General features: G+C 41.9%; 1 protein-coding gene across 1 annotated transcript in view; it reads left to right on the plus strand.

Moving 5' to 3' along the window:
• Positions 1-17524, plus strand: part of LOC124722722 (homeobox protein HTR-A2-like) — a gene marked incomplete at its 3' end in the record, with an annotated part of 87984 nt that overhangs the window by 30800 nt on the left and 39660 nt on the right. The gene's annotated exons all lie outside the window — the stretch shown is intronic.

A 17524-nucleotide genomic window follows, 5' to 3' on the forward strand; every position in this document is an offset into this window, starting at 1 on the left:
AATCTGCCAGGAAGTTTCAGCAAAGTGAACTGACTACACAGTCCTGCTCGAAAAGTTCAGTTTGGCTTTTAAATCGAGGCTACAGCTTACATTACAAATGTAATGTATTGCGAAATCATAGAAAGAAGGATCCTTTATTGTATCATTACATGACAGCGGAACAAACACTGGTAGCAGTTACTTCTGTAAAATATGTGGGAGTATGCGTACGGAATGATTTGAAGTGGAATGATCATATAAAATTAATTGTTGGTAAGGCGGGTGCCAGGTTGAGATTCATTGGGAGAGTCCTTAGAAAATGTAGTCCATCAACAAAGGAGGTGGCTTACAAAACACTCGTTCGACCTATACTTGCGTATTGCTCATCAGTGTGGGATTCGTACCAGGTCGGGTTGACGGACGCGATAGAGAAGATCCAAAGAAGAGCGGCGCGTTTCGTAACAAGGTTATTTGGTAAGCGTGATAGCGTTACGGAGATGTTTAGCAAACTCAAGTGGCAGACTCTGCAAGAGAGGCGCTCTGCATCGCGGTGTAGCTTGCTGTCCAGGTTTCGAGAGGGTGCGTTTCTAGATGAGGTATCGAATATATTGCTTCCCCCTACTTATACCTCCCGAGGAGATCACGAATGTAAAATTAGAGAGATTCGAGCGTGCACGGAGGCTTTCCGGCAGTCGTTCTTCCCGCGAACCATAAGCGACTGGAACAGGAAAGAGAGGTAATGACAGTGGCACGTAAGTGCCCTCCGCCACACACCGTTGGGTGGCTTGCGGAGTATAAATGTAGATGTAGATGTAGACGAAAGAAAATACAAAATTTGTCAGAGCAGAGATTCGTTTTTTGGTGCTAAATCTCGTAGTTGTTTTAAAGACAGTGACTGGAAAGCATCGTATTCTTGTTGTTGTAAGCACTTCATAGGCGCCTCATCGCAGTGGGAAGCGTCATCACTAGATGCTATTTTTTTCAAAATGGTCGTTGTCTCTAGGCACTTCCTCCTACCGCAGTGGTCTTGGTCCAATTACTTCATCGTCTGTCAATATTTTAGAGCTACGCCCGTCATTGTCGCATTAGAACCATCCTTGAACATTTTCATGATCGCATTCTCCTGATCTTGAAGATTCTTTAATTGACCCAGCCAGTTGAGATACAATTTGGCTACTCGTTGGGTCGTCAGGTGCTGTGATAGAATCGTCTGAAGAGAGGAGCTCATCGCAAGATTTTGTTAGCTCTGAGTCCTTGTCAGTAGCCCAAGCTTCATCTGTCGTATGCACAGCGTTCTTCTAGTCAATTACTTTGTACAGTTACTCAATTGTTTGTTTATATTCTTCCTTGATCAGTACCATACGCTGCAATGCCTTTCTCTAATAACGTTTGAAACTTTCAATACCGTCGTGGTACATTGGTTGGAGTACTGGAGTAACATTAGGGGGAAAAAGCAACTTCAAAACTTCCGTTTTCACTTTCAAGTTGAAGAATGTCTTGGGGAGTTAACAATCAACAGCAAAATATTTACAGAAATATCAGTTTCAGGCTGATGCTTTTTGACTTCAGAGATAAGTTCAGTGTCGTACCATTCTGCAAAACTTAATGTTTCTATCCGTGACTTCTTTTGGTTGTTTCAGGTAACTAACAATTTTTATTCTCTTAAAGCGTCGCGGAATTGTAGACTCCTTTTGGATTATCAAATGCAGCCAGTGTGTTTCAGTGTTTCAGTTTACCGACTGTAATGCTTTCGGCTCACCGATATTTCGGTTGGTCGGTATACGGATAATCGATGCTCTACTGTACATTACTTATAATTTAATAATTAACGGTACAAAGGTGCCAAGTATCATGTCTGTGCAATTTGAGACATTACAATAAAAAGATGCAATGTGATAAGGACCAATACACGCCACAAAGTCTACGTGTAGTGATGCTTGTGAACCAGGTGGATCGAGGTCAATTCCCGTGACTGGCACCTGAGAAATGTTCAGTGTGCCCTTCACTTGTCTGTCAGTTTTTCTTTCTGGTGTGTGCCGATTAAGATAATGTCATTTTTCTTTATGAATTATTAGAAAGAAAGACACAACGATATCTTGTCGCTGGCGATAGCTTTCTCTCTGATGACTCTGATATTGCCTTGCAGCGAGAAGGAATACCGCCAGGAAAAGCATTTATACTGATCGACTTGTCTAAAATGGAGGTTGACTCTGCCGGCCGGAGTGGCCGAGTGGTTCTAGGCGCTACAGTCTGGAACTGCGCGACCGCTACGGTCGCAGGTTCGAGTCCTGCCTCGGTCATGGATGTGTGTGATGTCCTTAGGTTAGTTAGGTTTAAGTAGTTCTAAGTTCTAGGGGACTGATGATCTCAGAAGTTAAGTCCGATAGTGCTCAGAGCCATTTGAACCATTTTTTGAGGTGGAGTCTAAAGTTGTTAAACCACTTAATGTAATCCATATACAAGGTAATTTTTTTTCAGTTTCGAGTTTTGGCTGGTGACAGATGCAAAGAATAATAACATTTTCATACCTCCCACTATCGTTTACGATTCATTGGATTTTTTTGGTGCAGTAGTCAAACAATCGCATAGACAGACAGAGACTGGTGGTAAGATAAGCGTACTCAAGAAAGAAAAACTTGTAAGATATATGAGATTCGCAACCTTGGATGTTTGTTCCTCACTGAAGCTACGCAAACAATAAGAAGGATTTGATTCCCATGATTCCGTATTTGTCCACGAAGAAACAATTAATTTCACTCATAGACCAATGGAAAATAATTTGATCATATCACACGCTACAGTATATGGACATTTTGCACCTTTTAATATTCGGCTTCTTCTCAGCACTGTGGCATTCCTTACATAACTTATCTCCATCAGGAGTAGTGATGTAAATTATGTCTCCCACCTGACGATGATGGTATAGTGAATAAATGAAATTCTTGTGAGTCACGGAGAAACTAATTGTTTCGTCTGACTTTATAAATAAACCGGTAATATAACGTAATTGTAAAATAAATTGTGAAAACACTAAAGTAATTACATATGATGCTTTTATTGTTACGTCTGTAGGTAAATTTGGCACTCTTCATCTTTATACTACAAGGTATCTAATAGCATCTAATGCTAATGAACAATCATATTTTATGCTGCAGTGTTAGTAGTATAGTGTACCAGGAGATAAAAGAGACCGTAAGAACCTCTAGGGAATATGTAGACTTAGCCTACGCGCTGCTACAGGAATTCCCCACCGTGAACGGACACAGAACAACGTGAAACAGAGAGCGACCTTCGGAACTACACCGTGTAATCTTACCCCCCCACACATCACCATTAAAGTTCTCATTATTTACACAAATTTTTGAAAATTACGAGAGGAGTAAGATTACAAAAGAAGAACTTTTTACTTATCTTGATTATCTCGTTGTTGTTGTCGATGACTCAAAGTCTTGTCGAGGAGTACTTTGTTGCAGCTGAAAATTTCGATTTCTTAGGTTCGTGATGACAAAATAACTGTTGAAGGGTTGCCTGTTGCTATGAATATCTTCTTATTTTATACCATTCTTCTAAATCACACTGACTTTACAATTTCCACGTTCAAAAAACCAATAATTACGTTGTTGTTGACAAGTTTAGAAAAATACGTGCGTTTCCATCAGAGGCATGCCCACCGTTACTTACACTATGCGGTACTCACATTATTTCAAAGAGTTTACAAAGCAAAAGAGTTTTCAAAACAAAAGATGAATCATCTCTAAAATATATCAATATTTTATAAGTTAATCCAGAAATGAATTTAATAATTAGTGTTAGATTGTGCAATTAATAATATGAATTTTAATAATGTCACAGATTTTGTAATTTCAAATATTTTTAAAAGAAGAGTAACACATTAATTTATTTTTTATACATTTTAGTCTGAAATATAATACATCGTATACAAAATCACATGAATACTTTTAATGAAACAGCTGACATACTTTTAACCTATGCGATATTCGAGATTATACATGGTATCGGTTATCTCTATAAAAAAAGGGTAATGTTAGAGGAGGATGATTCATTACAATTGCCTGACAAAAAAGTCAGACATCCAGAAGGGAGGATGAAATGAAATGAAACATCACTGGTTGAAAGGGTATTTGCTGTTATATCAGTGATTACAAAATCGATCCAAATTTAAAAAGAACTTGGCAGTATGAGCCCACATATCAGTATGACGCAGCAACCTCTCTGGCCTGGAAGCAACACCGATTCCTTTTGGAAGGCTGTCATAAAAGGAGATGTATCCTGTCTCGAGTCAAATTGTTGTACCTGGTCCTTGATATTCTGGCGCTGGGCAGAGTTCACGTCACAGCCGGTCCCACACCTGTCCTATTGGAGACAGATCTGGAGATCTTACTGGCCACGGGAGTACCTGGAGCAGCCATCTCACAGATACACTTGCCATGTATTGACGGACATCGTCTTGTTGAAAAATAGCACCACGGTACTTTCGAATGAGTCGTAACACACGAGGACGCAGGGTGTTGGTGACGTACCGATGTGCCATTGTGTCCTCAGACTCCTCTCGCTTACTACTGGCCGTGACCTGATGTCATTTCCGATGGCTCTACACACCGTGACGCCAGGAGTAACACTTCTGTGCCTCTAAAAAAAAATACAAGAGTTGGAACTCCCTACAGGTCGCCACCATGACTGACGATGGTCATGCGGGATAGGAAAATTCAGGATCTTGTACGATTTGACCAGCTGGCCATGTGGAGACCCAAACTGAGGCTCTTTTTACACTCTGTCAGCTGTTGATATCGCTGTCTCATGAGAGTACGCGGCATCTCCATGTCCTTCATAGCGATCACACTGCTGTTGAATATGATCACGTTCCTCATGTACCATACTAGGCGTGGAAACAACACTAAACATGAAAAAACACTAATTCGCTTTTGGTGGCCATTCTGTCTGTGACAGAGAACTGAATCTTTTTTCATTTACATTGACAATCGACCATGTCTTCTGGGTGCTTCCCCCGCCCCTTTTTTTTATTTTTTTTTTCAGACAGAGTATGCAGTGTGATGACAAGAGGTACGATTTCCCATGTATGCTGACATAAAAATTAGAAAAATATCCGTCACCAATAGAAAGGCATGGGACATTTTTCATAACACTGAGTAGTAGTTCTGTGTACTTCTCCCTATACATCCCCGAATGCGATTAACAATCCCAAAGAATGCGAAACGACTGAGGACGGGCAGTGGTAAGTCTACTACTCTCGCGTTGGCCAGGAAAAGGTTTCCAATAATTTACTGTCCATTTTCAGGTTTTCCGTGGCGTTCCTTAGTAACTTTAGGAGCATGTGTGAATAGTTTGCTGAAGTAGACTAGGGCCACTCCCTTTCCCCATCTTTGTTCGATTCGAGCTATCCCTCATCTCTTATCGTCCCGTTGTACACAGTTCATTAAAATAGGCTCTTCCTTCCTCCCTTCCTGAGTAGTCCAAGGTGATTGCAGTCTTTCCAAACTTGTCTCCCTAAAACGTCACATGAATATCACATGGTAGCCAGATCCTGCGAATCAGCGAAATCATTACATGCGTGCGATGTGCTTAAGCCTGTGTCGCAGAAATTTTAGGTCTCTATGCGGACGAGCGTTGTCCATCAAAATAAAGTAAAGGCTCATCGCACCATAGAAATATCGATCATATGTCCACACTATCAGTCTCGTCACCGTTCCCTTCTGATAGGCACTGCTGCAAAGATATGCATACAGTGGTCCTCCGTGAATGAACGTCGTATCTACTCAGGTCATAACGCCACGTTCAGAATAATTGTCATGTCCCTATATAGAAGGAACAGAAACGCATTCTCGTTTTCTCCGCCGGCCGGTGTGGCCGAGCGGTTCTAGGCGCTTCAGTCTGGAACCGCGCGACCGCTACGGTCGCAGGTTCGAATCCTGCCTCGGGCATGGATGTGTGTGATGTCCTTAGGTTAGTTATGTTTAAGTAGTTCTAAGTTCTAGGTGACTGATGACCTCATATATTAAGTCCCATAGTGCTCAGAGCCATTTGAACCATGGAACTTCCTGGCAGATTAAAACTGTGTGCCGAACTAAGACTCGAACTCGGGACCTTTGCCTTTCGCAGGCAAGTACTCTACCATCTGAGCTACCCAAGCTTGGGTAACTCAGATGGTAGAGAACCTGCCTGTGAAAGGCAAAGGTCCCGAGTTCGAGTCTTGGTCTGGCACACAGTTTTAATCTGCCAGGAAGTTTCGTATGCGCACACTCCGTTGCAGAGTGGAAATCTCATTCAAGATATCTAAACATGTTTGTCACACTGTCAGGAACATTTTGACACGTACAATGCAGCATATCTTCCTGGATGGGCACTGTACATTCTACTTCAGAGACACGAAGAATTTCCTGTGTGCCATGGACAAATGCCACGGATCCGTTCCTGTTCATGTTATACATTATAGTCTAAGCGGATAATATTAATAAAAATTACAGATATTTGACAAATTATGCCGTTATCTAAGAGGAAGCATTGTCCTACGAACACTGCAGAAATAACCAGTCATGTCTTGACAAAATATCACCGACGTGCAAAGGTAGGAAATTAGCTTTTAATATAGCGATGTATGAAGCTGAGGACTAAACTAAAGGAAAGGCTGCAGCAGCCTTATGCTACGTATGGATGGCTCGTAATTCGAATCAGTAATCTGATATAAAAGCTCTGAGTAAAATTTACATGAAAATATGAAACAGCAAGGCCATCAAAGATTAAACTTCGTGAAAAGTAGGTAATCGGATTCGGTATAATGGTAGGGTACTGAAAATAGAAATCTGCTTATGAAGCAAATTGCTTATACACTCCTGGAAATGGAAAAAAGAACACATTGACACCAGTGTGTCAGACCCACCATACTTGCTCCGGACACTGCGAGAGGGCTGTACAAGCAATGATCACACGCACGGCACAGCGGACACACCAGGAACCGCGGTGTTGGCCGTCGAATGGCGCTAGCTGCGCAGCATTTGTGCACCGCCGCCGTCAGTGTCAGCCAGTTTGCCGTGGCATACGGAGCTCCATCGCAGTCTTTAACACTGGTAGCATGCCGCGACAGCGTGGACGTGAACCGTATGTGCAGTTGACGGACTTTGAGCGAGGGCGTATAGTGGGCATGCGGGAGGCCGGGTGGACGTACCGCCGAATTGCTCAACACGTGGGGCGTGAGGTCTCCACAGTACATCGATGTTGTCGCCAGTGGTCGGCGGAAGGTGCACGTGCCCGTCGACCTGGGACCGGACCGCAGCGACGCACGGATGCACGACAAGACCGTAGGATCCTACACAGTGCCGTAGGGGACCGCACCGCCACTTCCCAGCAAATTAGGGACACTGTTGCTCCTGGGGTATCGGCGAGGACCATTCGCAACCGTCTCCATGAAGCTGGGCCACGGTCCCGCACACCGTTAGGCCGTCTTCCGCTCACGCCCCAACATCGTGCAGCCCGCCTCCAGTGGTGTCGCGACAGGCGTGAATGGAGGGACGAATGGAGACGTGTCGTCTTCAGCGATGAGAGTCGCTTCTGCCTTGGTGCCAATGATGGTCGTATGCGTGTTTGGCGCCGTGCAGGTGAGCGCCACAGTCAGGACTGCATACGACCGAGGCACACAGGGCCAACACCCGGCATCATGGTGTGGGGAGCGATCTCCTACACTGGCCGTACACCACTGGTGATCGTCGAGGGGACACTGAATAGTGCACGGTACATCCAAACCGTCATCGAACCCATCGTTCTACCATTCCTAGACCGGCAAGGGAACTTGCTGTTCCAACAGGACAATGCACGTCCGCATGTATCCCGTGCCACCCAACGTGCTCTAGAAGGTGTAAGTCAACTACCCTGGCCTGCAAGATCTCCGGATCTGTTCCCCATTGAGCATGTTTGGGACTGGATGAAGCGTCGTCTCACGCGGTCTGCACGTCCAGCACGAACGCTGGTCCAACTGAGGCGCCAGGTGGAAATGGCATGGCAAGCCGTTCCACAGGACTACATCCAGCATCTCTACGATCGTCTCCATGGGAGAATAGCAGCCTGCATTGCTGCGAAAGGTGGATATACACTGTACTAGTGCCGACATTGTGCATGCTCTGTTGCCTGTGTCTATGTGCCTGTGGTTCTGTCAGTGTGATCATGTGATGTATCTGACCCCAGGAATGTGTCAATAAGGTTTCCCCTTCCTGGGACAATGAATTCACGGTGTTCTTATTTCAATTTCCAGGAGTGTAGATCACTTGTGCGACATTCAATGGAATACCACACAAGTATATCGAGTCCATTACAAGTGAGAGTAACAGAGGTAATCTATAAAATGCAAAGAAGTATTATATTGATACAGAGCAGCGTTTAGATCCTGTTTAGCCACTCTCATTTAATTTTCCATAATTTTCCTAAAACACGGTAAGCCGTTGCTAGGATGGTTGTTTATTCCTCCCCATACTTGTCCAATTAAGGTCTCTAATGCCTTCAACGTCTGTGACCCTTTACAGTCGACCGTTTCTTCCGTTTTTCTCTAGTGATAGCGTTCTCGATGAGTCTCGAGTCGCACTTGCCTTGACATTCTGTTACAACAAAGTATGCGTGTCATCCGAAGAAACAGCCGAATCGAGCGAAGCGGCACTCATGTGTCAGATTTTGTGGTCTCTCCATAACACTGCAGAGGGTTTCCGAAATACGAACATGCTGACGACTGCTCCATCATTCTCGTTAAAACTGAGATAGCGCAATCAAAGTTATATATAATTCAAATATTCTGCGCAATGCATGAACCTACTCAGGGTTGGGTTTATAAGTATCGTTCTACAGGTCGATTTTCACCTAGCTGCTATAATTTAGCTTAGCTTACTTGCACATCAAGATGTAAATTTGCATATGACTGAAACCATACTTTTCATCATAGTATGGATGCACAGCAGGTTTGCTGAAAATAAGACGACTTAATAATAATACTGTAGAAGAGCTGTTAGCTTCACAGCGGAAATATGAGGAGAAACATGCATTCATTTCGAATGTGACCAGGTGAACAATCCAGAAAGACACTACATCTTTATGGCACACGAGTTTACTTAGTTGTCGCGATAAGGTACCTAAAGAGCAGTTAACGTTTCTTTGCAGTACAGTTTTTTCTGATTCAAAGTCTGCTTACGATGACTCAGTAGGAACACTCATTAACGTCAGGTCGTGAAGAGCAGAAACTGTGATGATATAGAGCTATATTAAACTTGAATGCCTCATGCAACGTGTTGCACTATTAGTCGGTACATACGCACTCGGATTACCATTCAGCGACCCACATTACGCATACGACATGGGAATGTACACAATCGAGATTTAGGTGCTTAAATTATGCAAATGATTCGTTTCATTGCACGGCAGTTAGAGGGCATGCGTGGGGTAGTACCGCACGAATTTGCATCTCACTAACCAGAACACGTCTTTACGTGGAATATCATAACTGCAATATGTTCCTTCACGCATATTAGCACTTGCTGTGTGGGATACTAGAATACTACTCGGACATATTATATCTTCTCTTGAATTAAATGAATTTCGCAACATGTTACAAGTCTCATTTAGCGTAACCCAACGGTGCAACTTCCGAGGCTGGACTCCTCAGGATCCTACAACTTTCTGCTTTTGTGATGAACCGTTTTGGACAAAATACGAGGGAGTGATGAAAAGCAATGCCTTCGAATTTTTAATGTGAAAATTCAAAGATTTTTAAATAAAACACACGTCATTAACAGTCTACATTTTTCTTCTTCATGGCTACATATGTACTTCCCAACATAGTCCCCCTTTCACTCACATTTCTCCCAAAGAGATACCATTTTGTTGATACCGTCACTGTAGAATGTTCGACTTTCTTGAGGGAGCCATAAACTCACCTATACTTGCACCGCTTCATCAGTATCAAAGTGGATCCCTCGAAGGTGTTGTTTAAGTATTGGAAACAGATGAAAATTGGATGGTACCAAGTCGGGATTATATGGAGGACGATCGATGACAGTGAATTCAGAGCGTCGGATTGTTACAGAGGTCGCAGCGCTCGTCTGTGATCTGACATTGTCATGCTGAAGGGCCGGCCGCGATAGCCGAGCGGTTCTAAGCGTTTCAGTCCGGAACCGCGCGACTGCTACGGTCGCAGGTTCGAATCCTGCCTCGGGCATGGATGTGTGTGATGTACTTAGGTTAGTTAGGTTTAAGTAGTTCTAAGTCTAGGGGACTGATGACCTCAGATGTTAAGTCCCATAGTGCTCAGAGACATTTTAACCATGCTGAAGGAGAGGTTGCTGCATGTGCGGAATAACTCTACACACCGCCATGTCACACGCTGCTATTTGAAGCTGTCTTGCGACAGAGGGCTGAAAATGTGTAGAAATGAAGAATAAAGATGTAAAATGTTAATAACGTTTTATTATTTAAAAAACTTTAAGAGTTTTAACATAAAAAAATTCGGAGGTACTACATTTCAGCACGCCCTAAAACACCGGTATTGTACCGATAATCAAAGGGAAATATTTTCTTGAAAGCTCATGATGAGCTTATAAAATAGACCAAATCTCATACTGATAGATTTAAAAGAATTGTACCAGTTTGCGAGCCAGGAAATGGAACATCACCCGCCATTTCATTCTACGTTTTAGACTTTCTTTATAGTTTCATCAGTCTGACAATTAAGAGACGAATAAAAGCTTCCTTTAGTATCAATTCTATTTTATTGGGGGCGCACTGATTTTATCTTAAGATTCGGCTTGCAGTCATAATATTGGATTTTGGTCATTTCCTCGTTTCTCCTGGAAATATTCAACATTACTACATTAAAACTTTGAACATAGCTGCAAAGGTTTAGTGACCGTGTCAGAATTATATTGTAACAAATAAGCCCTCGGTCACAAATGTTAAGTCAAAATTGACCTGGTTTCGACGTTACTATGAGCGTCGTCTTCAGAATTAGACTAACTGTACTAAAACATTAGGTATATAGTACATTAATAAAATTAAAGTTTGTACTGACTCGAAACGATGCAGTACTTACAAGTCACATACTAAAAAAGATCTCGGCCGGACTTGTAAGTACTGCATCGTTTCAAGTCAGTACAAACTTTAATTTTATTAATGTACTATATACCTAATGTTTTAGTACAGTTAGTCTAATTCTGAAGACGACGCTCATAGTAGCGTCGAAACCAGGTCAATTTTGACTTAACATTTGTGACCGAGGGCTTATTTGTTACAATATAATTACTACATTATTCACATCCCTTTAAAAGATACTTCAGGAGTCTTCAAAGCTTCCCATTGCAGTCCCTCAATCGCTGGACGTTGTCTTTCGTATTCCGGTGTGAATGACTAACGGCCTTGGCAAAAGAAGTGTGACATTTGCGTTCTCATGAACCCATATGACAAGGAATTAAAACAAAACTTTCTGTCTAGACACGTTCTTCTTCTCTCGAAATGCGCCGTCCAGCAGGGATTCCCTTACCATCGTGTAAAACTACGCTGGGGCGTTACTCGTACCACGGACGTAGCGATCAGGGTGTCATGGGAGAGATCGTCAACCACTACAACTGTTTCGCGTCTCAGTACCAAACACTTTCAGTACAAGAGCTCGTCCTTCATTCCCACTGTCGTTGATGGGCTTGCCGCTCCTTTCCAGCTTACGAGTCAAATTTGACAAAGAACAGCCTCTCAAGCTTTATCTGTAATATGACCGGCAATTAAGTGCTTAATTCATCACGGCCACGTACGAGGGGCTTCAAGAAGTGAAGAATGTCGTGCGATGGTAAGATTATTTGCGCAACAAGAGTGGAGTATTGCCAGAAGAGAAAATTTGTCCTGGGCTTCGCGCAGACATAGTTCTGCTGCAGTACGGTTAACAAGTGTTTCACAGTACTGGAGAGTAATAACTCCGCAACTTGCAACGTGCTCCAGAGATGAAATACGTAGGACAGTACGATTCCTGTGGAGATAACATCTAAATTTCGCACAGATTCACCGTGAAGTTCTGAAGGTGTATGGACCAAATACAGTGTCGAGTCCAGCCATAGTCAAATCGTTCCAACAGTTTTGACCAAAGCCACACAGACGTGAGTGATGCTGGTTGGGAAGAAAGGCTATCAACATCGACTACAGATTTCCCGACGATGAGGACGTTCCAACGGCGGGTGACTAATAGTTCCGTGACCAATGACTATTTCCATCGTCGAGATAACTGAACGATTATTAGAATTTTCCGACCGTTGTTAACAGACACTTGGTAACTATGTTGAGAAATAGTGTCATGCATCTGTGTCACTTGGAAGTGTAGAGCAGCATTCAATAAAAGTACTTGGCCAGCCGTACTTTTTGTTGTCCTCTCGTAGTTAATGTTGTTGGTGAGTAAATTAAAAGCGATAACGGGAAAGACTAACAATTTTTCACCCTCTTTAAAGTAAGTATATGAAACAATTTTCGTAACATCAACATTCCTGTGGAGTTACAGAGCCTCCCCATATATCAGAAGCACGTACGGTTTAACATTGCTCAAGAATTTTTAGGTTCATGAACTTTGGAGACAAGCAACTAAAAGTCAGTCCCGTGAGAAACCACGTGTCCACTAACAGAAATTTATCTGTGCTCTACTACATCAGTGTCTGGGTAACTGCAGAATGTGGAACTTCAGGACTCGTACACAGTGTATGTCCTTTATCCTCTATGGCATCCCTTATTTTGCATGTGATTCATGGAGCTACTGCTAACCTTTGGCACCACAGGAGGTTAGTTACGTACCAGTGACTGGCATCATCAATTTCCGTGCTTTGGAGTCGTATATCCAAGGGTCAATAAAAATCTTCTCGGCTTGACAAAAAGAAAACGAGGTTTGAAAAATACAGTTTTATTATTTTTATTTATTAGTATATCCATTTTGAAAATCTATACATTTAGTAAAATAAATTTCAAGCATTTTCGTGATTTAAGTTGGGTTGTGTTGTTTTGGGGAAGAGACCAAACAGCTAGGTCATCGGTCTCATTGGATTAGGGAAGGACGGGGAAGGAAGTCGGCCGTGCCCTGTCAAAGGAACCATCCCGGCATTTGCCCGTAGCGATTTAGGAAAATCTCGGAAAACCTGAATCAGGATGGCCGAACGCGGGATTGAACCGTCGTCCTTCCGAATGCGAGTCCAGTGTGCTAACCACTGCGCCACCTCACTCGGTGTTATTTAAGTACTTTTCACACATGTTTTCACTCGTGATTAACACCATAAACAAGTAAGAAACTCACAGTTCTGAAACCTAACTAAAATGTTGTTGTTTCCAAAGCTTATAATACTTTGAACTTATTCGAGCCATATCTGTCTTAGGCCTATATCCTTTCCACAGTAATAACAAAAAACCATAGTTTTGTCCAGTGTCTATCCTCTACACAGCACTGACACATTCAGTGGTGACCGATATGTTATTAGCGAACGTTACTTTTCGTCCCGTACACAAAAATAGTTCATTTGTTTTGTAAACTGTATAAAGTTTAGTAATATTTGAGTGGTGACAGCTGATAGCTGCTATCGCACTTTTATTGTTAGCAGCTGAACTCTGGTCGGTTGATTGATGGTTATTCTACAGATCAAGTTCTTAAAGATAGTGTACAAATGACTATATAGAAGTTGTACGAATACGATCTTAACTGTACTGACTCCCTATGCTCTTGTCATAAACCTGGTTCATGTGGGAAAAGTTTTTCTAAAGTTTCTTGAAAAGTATAAAACCATGTAAATATATCGTGATTTAAATGTGTTTCTCCTACGAGTCGAGAATGTGAAACGGAGTAGTTAGTTTCAGCCTTGCATAAAAATCCAACTTAGGACACGGGTAGAATAAGGGAAGCTACTAACTCGGATTTTTCACGTTTTCCTTTAATGTTGCCAATCATATCCCTATATTTGTTCCAGCGGAACATATGCCTAGTCCAAGCGGCCTGAAGGAGCCTTATAGAACTGCCGTTTCTAAGAAGCTTCTCCTCTGATTCATGGTACTCATCGTCTTGAGTAACTACGACTGCTTCGCAAATCGAGCGTATTTTTATATAGATAATTTACTGTAGGAAGAATGGTAAAGTAGGTAAATTGGTCAAGTGAGAGCCTTTCTATCGATTTGTGAAGGAACCGTTCAATAAAGCATACTGTCAAATATCTCTAAAACATTTGTTCGTTAATACTATAGTTCGGTTAAATGTACATTCGTGACAAATTAAGCCCTTAATACCTGAATAAATTTCTAGATGAAAGATAAAGATAAAAAATCGTGGTGCTTTAAAGGTACCCGAAACACTCAGGAGAATGCACCACTTGCCAGAAGCGTTGGAACTTTCATGCAGAATCAGCACCTACCGGCACTACTGCTCAAAAGCAGGTAACCTTCCAGTTATTAGCACAGCATTGGTACGATGCGAATTCGCGACACTAGGCATTAACGGATTACAATTACATACCAGAGCGAACCCGAATTGCGGCCTTCTGCTGGCATCTCATGGAATGTTGAAAGCTTTAACTTGCCATTAGTTTCCTCTCCATCTTTCCAAAGTAGACGAAAGGTCTCTCACTATTTTGAGGAGCTAGCAACTCTAGGTACCACAAATGTGCTTGTCACACATCTCCACCGGCATACATTCCGCTACAGGGTAAGGGAGAGTGTTCTACACTTTTCACAATTTCTCCTCTAGCCTACAATAGAGTTGTTAATATAATTTCTCATTCCCTTATTAAATGACAGCATTCACTTTATGTGTGCGGCAGTCTTTTTCTGAAACTTCAAAAATTACACCGAAAAAGTAAGATTTCTCCAAATGTGAAAAATTGTTTCAAGGTACAACATGGTTGCGTACTTAGGAACAACAATTCTTCCCAGATTTAAAAGTGTTGCAAACGAGAAAATCTTCACAATACTGTATCTTATAGTACATGTGTTACATTATTAATCAGTAAGACATATTATCAACAAAGAGCTCCAAATTAAAAACAGTTTGAAATAGAAGCTACTGGCAACATACATAAAATTCAAATTTCAAGGCAGGGAAAATTGTCAAGACATTAACGAAAGTCATTTCATTTGGAAATTACCATGTGTTCCATGATACAAGGCCTTCACTTTCAAGGTACAAGAAGACGCATAACTGACGAATTGTGCCTTAACCGTTCATACGTTATTTAATTACAGGATTTTAGTCTCCATTAAACTCAGAAACCAAAGAATTAAAGATAACCTCCTAACAGCTTTGATGTATTATACACCACTTAAATATGCAACCCTGCAGGAAATGCCTAAAACTGCTTCCCCTTTCCACTCATTAAAAGTTCTATAACAATTTCTAGTTGATTGACAGGAAATCTGTGGTGTGCAGCTAATCAGGAAGAGTCTAATACTGGGGAGTAGAGTTTACTCTGTTGTTGTGAGCTCAAGGTGTTTAACGAAGTCCTAAGTTTATAATCGTAAAACGTTGAAGTAGTCACTGGGAATCGAAGCTGGGATCTTCGGAACAGTAAATAGTAACGCTGACCACAATAATGCGGAAATGATGTATCCTATTTCCTTTTCTTTCCATGTGTCTCATATTCTGGGCGTATTATACACCACACAAATATGCAACCCTGCAGGAAATGCCTAAAACTGCTTCCCCTTTCCACTCATTAAAAGTTCTATAACAATTTCTAGTTGATTGACAGGAAATCTGTGGTGTGCAGCTAATCAGGAAGAGTCTAATACTGGGGAGTAGAGTTTACTCTTGTTGTGAGCTCAAGGTGTTTAACGAAGTCCTAAGTTTATAATCGTAAAACGTTGAAGTAGTCACTGGGAATCGAAGCTGGGATCTTCGGAACAGTAAATAGTAACGCTGACCACAATAATGCGGAAATGATGTATCCTATTTCCTTTTCTTTCCATGTGTCTCATATTCTGGGCGTATTATACACCACTCAAATATGCAACCCTGCAGGAAATGCCTAAAACTGCTTCCCCTTTCCACTCATTAAAAGTTCTATAACAATTTCTAGTTGATTGACAGGAAATCTGTGGTGTGCAGCTAATCAGGAAGAGTCTAATACTGGGCAGTAGAGTTTACTCTGTTGTTGTGAGCTCAAGGTGTTTAACGAAGTCCTAAGTTTATAATCGTAAAACGTTGAAGTAGTCACTGGGAATCGAAGCTGGGATCTTCGGAACAGTAAATAGTAACGCTGACCACAATAATGCGGAAATGATGTATCCTATTTCCTTTTCTTTCCATGTGTCTCATATTCTGGGCGTATTATACACCACTCAAATATGCAACCCTGCAGGAAATGCCTAAAACTGCTTCCCCTTTCCACTCATTAAAAGTTCTATAACAATTTCTAGTTGATTGACAGGAAATCTGTGGTGTGCAGCTAATCAGGAAGAGTCTAATACTGGGCAGTAGAGTTTACTCTGTTGTTGCGAGCTCAAGGTGTTTAACGAAGTCCTAAGTTTATAATCGTAAAACGTTGAAGTAGTCACTGGGAATCGAAGCTGGGATCTTCGGAACAGTAAATAGTAACGCTGACCACAATAATGCGGAAATGATGTATCCTATTTCCTTTTCTTTCCATGTGTCTCATATTCTGGGCGTATTATACACCACTCAAATATGCAACCCTGCAGGAAATGCCTAAAACTGCTTCCCCTTTCCACTCATTAAAAGTTCTATAACAATTTCTAGTTGATTGACAGGAAATCTGTGGTGTGCAGCTAATCAGGAAGAGTCTAATACTGGGGAGTAGAGTTTACTCTGTTGTTGTGAGCTCAAGGTGTTTAACGAAGTCCTAAGTTTATAATCGTAAAACGTTGAAGTAGTCACTGGGAATCGAAGCTGGGATCTTCGGAACAGTAAATAGTAACGCTGACCACAATAATGCGGAAATGATGTATCCTATTTCCTTTTCTTTCCATGTGTCTCATATTCTGGGCGTTATTTAGCGGCCTGTGAGTGCCACCTGTCCAAAATGTAGCTACGAAGTGTTGGTGACCTACCAGTGGGTTGTACAATGTCATGTTGTGTGGGCGTGGTTTATGGTGGACATGGGAAACGGAAAAATATGGAAGCCTATTTTTTAGACAAGCACCAAAGGGACCGCTGAGAGTAAGGTTTAAACCTGGTAACAGAATGTTTAAAGGAGAAAGACAGAAGTAAGTGAGAAGGAATTGATCAAAGGAGTCTGTCTGACTTTTGACTTCCTCATCGGTCGATCATGTCATCATCTACATCTGAATTTTAACAAAGTTTCCCTCTTTCCCTCCCTCTATCTATCTCTCTCTCTCTCTCTCTCTCTCTCTTTCCTTCTCTCTCTCCTTCTCTCTCTCCTTCTCTCTCTCTCTGAGTTGCATCCGGCTGTATTAAAATCCATTGTAGCTGCGCTAGAATCTTTGGACGACCGGAAACCACACACTGGCTGAGACAGAGAGAAGGAGCAACTTTATTAAAATTGATATGTAGATGATG

The sequence above is a fragment of the Schistocerca piceifrons genome, chromosome X, assembly GCF_021461385.2.
Source record: "Schistocerca piceifrons isolate TAMUIC-IGC-003096 chromosome X, iqSchPice1.1, whole genome shotgun sequence".
Classification (NCBI taxonomy): Eukaryota; Metazoa; Arthropoda; class Insecta; order Orthoptera; family Acrididae; genus Schistocerca; species Schistocerca piceifrons.